Consider the following 12,174-nt stretch of genomic DNA (forward strand, 5'->3'; position numbering starts at 1 on the left):
GTTCTACCATCCTCTTAAGACAAGGACAGATGTATGAGCCAACCTAACATTGCTGTAGTAAAATACAATTGTGAACACAGGGATTAAGAACAATATTTGAAGCAATTATAAACAAATTAAGTTAGAAAAGATAAAATGAGAAATCGAGCAAAGGATTTTTGTTTAAACCATTAATTTTTTTCACTTAGTGAGGGGGTGGAGTCAAAGTGGGTAAACTCGGCACGGCGACCACTGATTGACCTATTGTACCTGTCCGGTGATTAAGATGATGGAGAATTTGGTGGAATGAAGATTGGCAGGGGAAACCGAAGTACTCGGAAAAAACCCGCCCCAGAGCCACGTTGTCCACCACAAATTCCACTTGACCAGACCCCGGGATCGAACCCGGGCCGCCGCAGTGGGAAGCCAACGACGACTAACCGCTTGAGCTATGGCGCTGCCTAAACCATTAAAATAAGCAAGAGAATGTTCTTGTTGTGAGAGGTAGACACTCGTATTGATTCTTACAACTACATCGCAAACAGGACGGCATCAAATATTCCTGGAAGGAGATTCTGTCGGGTAAGAGAATAATTTATTCATATCATATTGTGATCAAAAGAATTGGATCGCATGAGCCCAAAATCGGAGTCAAGGGCAGACACGTACGGAGAAGTCTTGGCAGCTCTTCTGTGCCGCTAGGCACAAGCTGATTCGCTTATAAATGAATGAACTGTTATGAAATATGATCACAAATTTCGGAGGGTAGGATATGAGGTTTTCGGAATATTCAGCTAAATTTGATTTTATTGCATTCAGAGCTTTCTTCTACTCCGTACTTTTTGTAAGATGAAATATCATTGCTCCGTAAAGTAGCCGCCTGGAAGTAACTTATTCTGTGAAGTCAATCATTAGCTGGTTTGGATGAGTTCTGTTTAGGCACTGAATTTTTTTTTTTATGTATTTCTAGCTATTTACAGCCCTTTGGGACCTTAGCCGCTTTTTCAGATTCTTAATCTATACACAGTCGGTAGGACCCGTGGACGGGAGATTATTCCGTGGCAAGGCCGTTACCTACACACAGGACAACACACACACAGAATACTGGCACAAAACACAAACAACATGCCTCGAATACGATTCGAACCCACGATCCAAATATTCGAGAGGACGAAGAGGGTTCGTAACATAGACTGCGCGGTCACTGTGATTGGCTATTATGTGTTTATACGTATGGGACTTAAATTCTTCCTCTTTCTTCTTTAGTAGTTCTTCAAGCAGTTTCCAAATTCAGTTACTAATCATCTACACAAAACATGTGATTTACTTTAATTACACTCCAAAAAATATTATGGGCAGCCTGTGTGTTTCATTTAGCCATCAGAATCATAATCCCAGTAGACACATTTTATATTAATAGTGGGGGGTGTGTTCCCAGAAGGGTACTTACTTGCTTACTCATGGAGCTGCCAATTCTACAGCTACTCAATTTCCCAGCATTTATGGAACCCGAAGGTTCTCCACCGTGTTCACAAGAGTCATCCACCGGTCCCTATCCTGAGCCAGATTAATCCAATCCTTATCATTCCATTCTATCTCTCTAAGATCCATTTTAATATTGTTCATCCACATACGCCTTCATCTTCCCAGTGGTTTCCTTCCTTCTGGCTTTCCCACCAATATCCTATACGCATTCCTCGTCTTCCCCGTTCATGCTACATGCCCTGCCCATCTCATCCTCCTTGACTTGATCATTCTAATTATACTCGGAGAAGAGTACAAGTTATGAAGCTCCTCTTTATGCAGTTTTCTCCAACCTCCTTTCACTTCACTTCTCTCCGGTCCAAATATTCTCCTCAACACCCTGTTCTGAAACACCTTCAGTCTATGTTCCGCCCTTAATGTCAGAGACCAAGTCTCACACACATACAGAACCACAGGCAAAATTACACTTTTGTATATTCAAATTTTTATGTTTTCTGACAGCAGACGAGAAGACAAATTTTCCGAACAATTGAATGGTAGCAAACATTGCCCGAGGTAAATCTCCTCTTAATTTCCTCTTGAATCAGCCCAGAAGGTATATTATTTTTTAATATATTCATAACACTAGCCTTATTGTGGTGTGATGTATTCTACTATGGACAATTGAATTACGTCCATGACAACACAGCGGTATTAATTATAGTGGTTTCTAAAGTAAATCCTTTGTATTATGGAAGGTTCAGACTGAATTAATTTTATTGTTAACAACATAAGGGACAAGAGTATTATGAAGGAATCTGAGATAAATATTTTGAAATTAGTGGGGTTTTTACTACTTTTCCCATCGTCCCATATTCCAAAATACTAGAAAATCCAACCTTTCGGAAAATGGATGTTTCCATCCTCAGGTGAGATGGGAGACATATACTCTCTTGGGTCCCTTAGAAAGAGCTAACCTCAAATACTGGACACCCCTGGACACCTTATGTCAAGTCAAAGTCACATTGCGACTGACGGTCAGTCAGTCAATCTTAGTGTCGAGCCCAATATGGGGCTCATAATCTGATATTTATTACTGTTTGACAGTTTATGTCTTCTTATTGTGGAGCGCCCTCTCTGGCGAGAGGACGGGTCTGTCTTTTGTCAGTCATTGTCTGTAGTAGTAAGTCATTTATCATAACATTTTACATGTTATACATGATAATAAATGTATTCAATGCATACAGGGCCTCTGTCAGTCCAGGCTCATTACAGAAGATTATGCCCTATTTCTAGTAGCTTCCTCTACAACAGCAATCTAGGGAGACACCCCATGTCAATAGAACTGCAACTATACGAGGTATAAAGTGCCTGAGACCAGGCTTTGTGAATAGGAGCTAAGAGGAAAAATGAACAAAAAAATTTGATAAAACATGCACAGATCTGAAACTAAGATAGAAAAGGAGATGGAGAATTTATGTAACAAAGCTCGTCGACAAAGTCCGTGGAAATATGCGTAGGGTTAAGTATAAAATGTTGTGAAACTTACTTTTGTTGTCCAGTGACTGAGGTTAGCCATTTCTAAGGGTTCAACAGAGTAGGTGTCTCCCCACACACCTGAAGACAGAAACAGATGAAGGATCCAAACCTTTTTGTTTTCTAGTCTTTATAATACAGAGTGATGGGTAAAGTTAAAAAACCCAGTAATTTCGAGTGTCAGAACCATTTTGAATCTATTTGTGAAATATTTTATGCATACACGAAATTAAATGGAATGCATCGCACTGAATCCAGGGGCCGATTTTCCTCGGCAGGTGATTTCTTGACAGCAGAGCAACCACAAACGGCCTCTGAGACCCCTGTGGGATTGACAGTCTTGTTTTTTTGGGATGTTGTGCCCCGTAGTATGGCATATATTTGTACGTAACAATGTTTCAGAGGAAAGTGCTGCTGAGGGTATAAAAAGTGAAGACGGAGCTTCTATCGGAAACATTGATGTCTACAGGTATATATCACACTACATCTCGCTTATCACATTCCAGAAGACTGGAATCTTAACACTCACCTCCTTGACGTATTCAACTCGTAGTTCATTGGTTACTTTAGTTGTTACCTAGTTTACATAAAAAGCAAACTCCGTGATTTCAGTCCGCAAGCGAATTATACCGACTGAACGACCGCCGCTTGACGAAGTTAGTGCCAACTTTTGCGAATAGAGGGTATCGCGTGGTCAGCGCAAAGCAACCCCACCAGAATATAAGAAGCCTTCAGTTGCAGTGTCCACTGAGATTGGGCCATGCGAATTTATGTCCCGAGTGTGACTCCAGTCAATAACATTAACATAGATAAGCTCTCGTTAGACAATCGAGCTGTAACTTGTCATTCTAGCAAGAGTCATCTCACAGAAACAGTCACAAAACTCCTATTATATGGCATATGTGATTAAGAGCAGCAGTTAGATCATCAATCAAGCACCTAATTAGCATGAGATACACTGTTCGCATATTCATTAACATTTATATGGATATCCACACCCCTGCATCCCCAGGAAAAAAATAAAATTGGTGGTTCGATAATATTTTAAAATTTCATGTGCTGCATAGTGTAACATATTTTATATATATTTACAATTGTTTCGCTTGAATTGCAATTTTCAAATCACTAATCTAAGCAGTAATACTGACGTGGAGATAGCAGTACAGCTAACAAGAAGAAATAATGTAATATTCGTAGTAACCTTCAAGAAAGGAAACATTTTATTTTCAGAGAGTAACAGTCCTCCTAAAGACATGCTTCTCTACGAAGGACGAAATAAAGAGCTATACATATCGGCAGTTTTTCTGTTTACCTTCATCAATGCGTGGATCGGCTGCCGTGAAACCGCAGCTTAAATTTATGTCTCAGCGGTTTCCTGGTCCCTTGTGACAGATATTTAGCCGTTCCTTTTCCTTGCAACATTTGCTCAGGACATGAAACGTGGAATGAGATATGGACGGATGTTTGTGAATGAGATTCGGAAGAATATCGGAGTTTTTACGACGGAGAAACTTGTGGGCACCCAATCTCAGTGGAAAAACCTAAGAGACTGAAGGTGCCATAACCCAGAAAACTTTAATGCTGTAATGTGATCACACTCTGTTGGTTTGGAATAACGATTTTTTTTTTCTGTGGCGCTACAGCCCCAATTTGGGCTTAGGCCTACCTTCATGAAACTCTCCGTTTCACTTCTGTTTACTAGATCTTACATACTCGGTACGACTTCTTGAGCGAGTGATCAGCTCGTCGCAAGGCCTCTAACTGTAGACAAACACAGAAAAACGCACACAAACATCCATGCCCTGAGTGGGATTCGAACCCACGATCCCGGCTTCCGAGCGAGCGAAGACAGTGCATGCCTTAGACCGCTCGGCTACCGTGACCGGCCTCGGAAAATCGAATAGAGCAATGAAATAGGTCCACCGAGGTTCGAACTGAAAACTTTTCGAATACTGGTTACCGGTATGTCAACACAAACGGTTTCATTGCTTCGTATGTTACAAACGGAGCTCTGATCAGCTACATTAATATTCAGTCTGCATGTGAAGATGTATATTCACTTCTGAACTGTAAAAATGAAAGATAAAGTTATCCTTGTAACATGAAGTGAAGGCCCATAAGTTTGTGGGACTTCTAAGCTCCCATATTCTTTTATAGAATCGGCTCACAGATAGCGGAGAGGATTTCAGCCTTACGCATCGGCCGCTATTTACCCCCAGGAAGATTCCTGGCACTCATTTCTGTTAGAGGCTGAGTCGACCTCAGGGCCATAGTGCGGTTTGGATGTTCAGGTCAACTGATAAATCCAATGATATCGGGAATCGAACACGCGATCACGGAACATTAGTCTTTTCCAAGAAACGTATGGAAGAGCTGAAGATAATAACAATTCCAGAAACGTGGTAATTAAATCTTTTAAGCATTATCAGTGACATAAAACTTGGGAGAATTGTACAATTCTCCTTGATCTTCCAAACACTGAACAGCCCAATCTGATGTCGATGAGAATATTGTTCAGTGCCAAGCATTACCCCTTTACGTATCGGCTATTTGCAGTACGGCTGTGTCGGAGAAATTGTCGCTGATACGAGGGGCGCCGAGGGCGTGGTAACTAGCGCTCGGCCAGAGTTCCCGGATGGTCCATCCGTCCATCCGTCCGTCTACTTACCTAACTACCGTTCAATGGCGCATAGAACACAGTAACATGGAGTGGACTGATAACATTAATAGTAAATAAAGAATTGGAAAGAACATGTAGAGAGCGGTCGTGGAACACGTTCAGGTAAATGTCCTGGCATTTATCTGGAGGCACTGAGGAAGACCACAAATATGCAACCAGAATAGTTAGTCCCTCGGATGAGAATTTAGCCCCATACCTAGCGAATATGATGCAGGAATGCTGACCTCTCGAACTCGGACCCTATAACAGCGACATAGAAAGCTAGAGGATTCATTCGACTTTCAGTTCTAATGCGACACTTAATGAAATAACTGGAACCAGGAATATGAAATGTTACGTATAAATTGTTTGCAACCATTTTGACGGTAACAATATTTATGTCTTCATATCTGACAAATTTAATTAACGCATTTGAGCTTATATTAATATAAATTTTGGAAAGATATAAATATTTAAATTTTGTAATTATCAATTTATAGATCTTACACGTCTCGACATGTACATTCGAAATTAAAAGTGAAGCAGATGTTATTAATTCTGTCTCTATCCTCCTGTTCTCCCATATCTCGTGGGTCTATTTTCATCACGACATGGCGCGTCCTCAGGTTGTGGATGCAAGAGTCGACCTCCAGATGTGGAGGCTAGCTATGAATATACCGAGTAAGCAGTCGCGGACAACCTACGTGTACATGGGGTGGTCCTTCAATTTATGGGTTGGGCTTGGGGCTAACAACTTCTCGCCATAAAAATAAGTTTCTTACAAAATGTCACAAAGGGCCTCTCACTTGAACGGATTCTTTGGGTATATGACATAAGCCAAGGAAATTGGACATAAAATTTGGACCATTGGACCAAGAAGTAGGTGACTGAATAATATCGTGGCATGTAGACCCACTGCTAGGCGACTGAACATCGGCCGCTGCTGTGTAGCAGCCAACAAGCAACAACAGAGGGATGGTGTTTTCTGCGCGGTCCGCAAAACAATAATTGAAGAGCAACGGATTAACGATGTTAGCTGTGAGATCCATTTCCAGATGTTTTACGCAGGATAATTGGAGCAATGAATTAAGTTCCTAGTGACCTGGACTCAGTCACAGCCGGATATACACATGCTGAAACTACGGTGCAACAAACTTAAGAGTTTACCCCTCCACCGTCAAAACTCTTAGATGTCTAGGAGAGATCAAAAATCTTAGCCACGAATCTCTAGGAGACTGAAGCCAGGAATGACTGTGCTGGCGTAGACCAGCAGCAATTTAACAGACCGACCGAATGATTTTATTGTGGGACAGTCGCCAGTCGGTTAAGAAATTGAGCACAGAATCAGGGGATATTGTTCGGACCCGTCACCAGGCAATGATTTGTGAAAACATATCAGACTGAGAAAATGTTGAGTAGTTCTTGAGTAGCTACACACCTGATGGTTTCTAAAGAAGGGCTCAGTTCCATAAAGTTATTAAGTTATATATTCTTCTCTTTTACCTTCAGTTTTGGTTCCTTTCATTTGAGGTCAGAAAATCTTTTTGCCCGAGTTAACATTTCCGCGGATTGTAATTGGAGGATGCAGCAGAGTTCAGCCAGTATCGCTAGGATTTATCTGACAACAAGCCAGTTTCTTTTGCGAGTACGTTCTCAAAGCGGAAGAGCTGGAATTTCCCTCGTCACGTCTGGTCAATCCATAGCGCGTATTTTCGCTTCCCAGCCTCATTCTCACAAAGAACTCGTTGTAGTTCCAAAGACTGCCCCCGAGGCGCAGCTGATTCAACCGTGTAACCCACGCAACATAATCATTTCCCCCAAATAATGCGCGGATTTACGAGAAGTCTCCATTTTGGTTACAGGGGAAGTAAGAAACGATAAATATTCTGGACCTTGTGGCACGGCTGATGTCAGAGAGCTGTGGATCCAAACTTTTCGTTGAAACTTTTAAATGTTGAGGTATATTTTATGTTCGCCTTTGCGGGAAGTTCTCACAGCTCGTTAGGCTTGATTTTGGCTTCTGAGTTAATCACTCGGAGAAAATCAGAATGACTTATCCTTTTAATAAATATTTAGATGTAGGGTTTGAGGTTTTCCCAGAGCTCTGTCTTCTGGGATATAATGTCGTGAGTCCGTTGTAAGTCAACGGATTTTTCGGATGAGAATATTGCTTCTATTTTCAGGGAAAAAGAATAAACCAACTAAGAAACTAGGGTGGAACAGGTAGCAAATAAAGCTCTGCTTAGACCCTGAAGATAGAGGCGGCAATTTCTCCTATACGTCAATTGAACTTCAATGAACTCATGGCGTTCTATCCCAGAGGATAAAAAATTAAGGATGTAGATATTCATGAAATTAGAGCAATTAGCAAGTTTCTAAATCTGTTTCATGTAGGGCAATTGGAATACTTATACAGATATTGTCACACGATAGCCTGACTATAGACGGGGTTTGGATTGGATATCGGATTTATGGACTACTTACATATCGTAACTACAAGTAACTGTAACACTACCGCTAACTTCCACACTTCACAAATCACTACGACACACGCCAAGTGTTTTGAGTATGTTGTGTTTTCACTAGTCGTTCCTAGTAACGGCTTCTAACAGTGGGAATTCTTCACCTACACCGACTAAGTTTTCTCTTCATAGATTCACTTACAACGAACTTCAAAACTGGTCTCAGTTATAAAATATCGGCACGGACCGTGTACAAAAGCCCGTTCATGGTTGTACTCAAATCGTTTCTGTGGGGAACGTGTGTATTTGCGAAGGAGTTACTTAGTAACTGATTATTAAGGACCTGTTGCCTAGTAACGGACGTTGTTTCCTTTGTTTGTTTCGAGATCATTACACACGAACGGGTCTTCACGCTACTGTATTTATTAAAAAGCCTAATTGAGAAGTCGAGTCGAGTCGAATTTGTTCAGCCTTGAAGGAAAATGATTATATCCCTTGGAGCTACAGCCTGAGTAAACCCCAGTGTTCAGAAAGTATAGAGGTTTCTTTAATTCCGCTGTTGCCGGCTGCATGGCTTCTCAAACTGGGTGTAAAATTGTGTCACGTGTAAACTAATTGCTAAATGATGACACTGTTAACAGCGACTGTTGCTACGCAAAGACGCGGTAAACACGTTCCCGTAGTTAGGCAGCAGATTCCTAATAGTGCAACAGTTGGACTACAACAATGGAAGAGCTGTGCTTTATACGTGGCCCGTGCCGAAAAGTTATAAGCGACCCGAAGGTTGGAGCTTAGTCAGTTGAGAATGAGTTATATATGGGAGTCTGTGAAGAGAGAACTTAAGCGCGAGAATCTGCAATGTTAGAAACCGTTTCTAAGGAACGGCTGATGAGGACAGTGCAGGCTGGAAAAAGGCTTAGAAGGTGTGTTAATTTGTAAATTGTGGAGATTCGCAGTGGCTCTGTAATTGCTTGTAATTCGAGTGGTGTTTATAAGTGGAAAATAAATCCATTCACCTACCAAACCCCGGCTATAATCACTTCATATAAAAAGTAAGTAAAGGTATCCTTGTAACGGGCCGTGGAGGCCCATAGGGTTGTAAGATGTTTAGGTTCCCACATTTTCTAGAAAAATCGGCTCATAGATGGCGGTAAGGTTGTCAGCCCTACGCGCCGGCCGCCCTTTACCCCCAAGAACATTCCAAGAATATTCCTGGTACTCATTTCTGTTAGTGGCTGAGTCGACCCCAGGGCCATAGTGTGGATGGAAGGATTAGGTCAACTGAAGAAAATCCAATGATCTCATCAGGATCCGATCCCACGACCTTTCGGCTTATAGCATAGTGCCTCAACCAACTACGCTACAGCTTGCCCCCATAATCATTTCATATACATGATAATAATCAGACTTCTTGCACCGGCCCAGAACAGTATCTTGGTTCCGTGTTCCAGGGATTCTGAAGCTCTGCACATCTCGCTCCTATATAAGTGGCAAACAAAGTCCAGCACTTCTTTCTAAATTGTTATATATCACTCACTCCTGAAGCCGAGCCCTTCTTGAGAAGCCACAGCTACTCAAGAACTTCCCAGCAATTTTGGAACCCGAGGATTCATCACCGTATTCACAAGAGCCATCCACTGGTCCCTGTCCTGAGCCAGATCAATCCACTCCATACAAACTCAACTCTCTCTATTTTTCATTTTAGTATTATCCACACATCTACGTCTTGGTCTTCTCAGTGGTCTCTTTCTTCTGGTTTTCGCACCAATATCCTATATGCATTCCCCCTCACCCCCTTTCGTGCTACATACCCTGCCAATCTCATTCACCTTGACATGATCAGTCTAAGTATACCCGGAGAAGAATACAAGTTATGAAGCTCATTGTTATGCATTCTTCTCCAATTTCCCGTCACTTCGTCTCTGAATCTTTATATATTAATTACTATGACGAAAATTATATAGTTAATATTTGTATTTTTGCTCGTGAATTGCCGAATCTGTTATATAATTATTTTATAAAACAGGTTAAGTTACTACCACTCAGAAGAATTGCATCCTTCTCTGGAAGAGTACTTCTGTAATGTAAGACTGGCAATGCTGCCTACGAGCAGCAGATCAGAAGACAACAAGAAAAAAAAAAAGAGAACGAAATACAGCAAATAAACATGGAGAGACAGAGAGACAGTAAATATGTACCTACATAGGCTCTTACATAATAATTAACAAGAGAGGAATAAAGAAGCGAGGAAGAAAAGAAAGAATGAAGTCTAAATTGAAATCAATATAAAAAGCTGGGGATATCGAAGCAGTCATAAAATAGATCCTTAGCCTGGTAGACGAACATTCCAGCAATGAACCCGGTGCCTCATGTTTCCCCTTCAGCCTCCAAGTTAATGAGCTCAAGTCAGAGCAACACTGAATCCAGTAGCAAACGTTTATGGCTCTACTTTGCGAAACTTGTCAAATTACTATAATAGTACACGCCGAGGCAGTTCACGTCTGCCTATATCCACAAATATTGCGGTAGAATGAAAACATCCAGTTTTGAAAGGAATTTCCTTTAAGAAACAGAGTGAGTTTTACGCATACATTTTCGGTAAACCAGAAATGTTTCTTCTCGGAACAGATGTAAGAAAATATAACCTCAAGTCTGAATCGCTACGAAGCCTGTACCAAACTTTTGTGACTTCGGAGTTTTAATTTCCGCATTTCACGAAATTATGGAGACGTAAAAATAAATCCCACAGCATTCGAAGCAGTTTTTGCTTTTGTAGGATCCGGATTTAGAGGTTTGTAAGCAGTTTCACATCTTAAAGAAGCAAATTGAGAGCATCTGAAGTTCTGTCACAAGCTCACTAATGGCTAAGCTTCGTCCAAAGAACATGACACGTATTGCCTGTACTTCCGGTCAGAGCGGAAACTCTTACAATTTGTTGGCAGAATTCAAACGTTTTCAAAATGTTGCTAACCGTCTGTTCATGTAGACGCCAAAGAGTCTTGGAACGATCGCTGTAATTTTCAAACACATAGACGTAAGTTTGGTTGTTTAAGGATATAGTGAAAATAATTTTTATTAAACAAAGCAGTTACATTCCGTACACCAAATTTTTAATCTCTAAACAAGTTCCAACATAATATAGCTTGTAGAGTCGTTGCTAGGCAACGGATCAATAAACACTTTCCCATGCCGACGAATACGTATTCAATAATAGATGTATTGTTGGAAAATCTTTTCTACGCGGTCCGTTCAAATGTGTTATAAGGGGGAAAATTTAACCAATAATTGGATGGAAAGGGAACACAATGTCTGAAGGTATAACTAAGCCAACCTGTTCCGGGGGGATATAAATAAGTGGACCTGGCCCTCCAGGTTGGGGGAGTCTCGAATCTGAGACTGGTCATGTGTCCTGAAGGGATTCGGAGCTGAGATGAATGCGCTAACGAGGACCAGCAGAAATTGCAAATGACAGGTCCATCCTCTGAACAGAGAGGATGTTACGTAAGGACTGTAGCCTGCCAGAGCAAGTATAGAATATTGTGTCGGGGGGAGAAACGCAAGGATAAATGGAGGGGATTAACCCTTAAGTTTGGTGGTTGCTATGTGAGTTGGGCATGGACCTGCGTGGCCTTGTGGATCTGGCGTCATGTCCCGGAGGTTTTCGAGGGAACAGATGAGAGGCTTCCATGACTTGCTGGGACAAAACTCCACCTCTCTGTTCATATTGTCGGGATGGAGTTCAATCTCAATGGCCTCCCTAATGATGCGATCCATATAACTGGTCTTGCTAGCGAGGATGGAGGTATTCTGAAGCTGAATGCGGTGTCCCATCTCGAGGCTGTGTTCAGCCACAGCTGACTTGTCCGGATGTTCGAGACGGGTGTGCCGCTGATGCTCCTTCAACCTCGTGTCCACGGAACGGCCCGTCTGCCCAATACAGACCTTGCCGCACTCGCATGGGATACTGTATACACCCGGTGTCCTTAGTCCCAGGCTCTCTTCGACCGGCCTGAGGAAACTGGATAATTTCTTTCGAGGCAGGCCCACTGATTTGATGCTGTGCCGGGACAGCAC

Source organism: Cryptotermes secundus, unplaced genomic scaffold, assembly GCF_002891405.2.
Source record: "Cryptotermes secundus unplaced genomic scaffold, Csec_1.0 scaffold79, whole genome shotgun sequence".
Taxonomy (NCBI): domain Eukaryota; kingdom Metazoa; phylum Arthropoda; class Insecta; order Blattodea; family Kalotermitidae; genus Cryptotermes; species Cryptotermes secundus.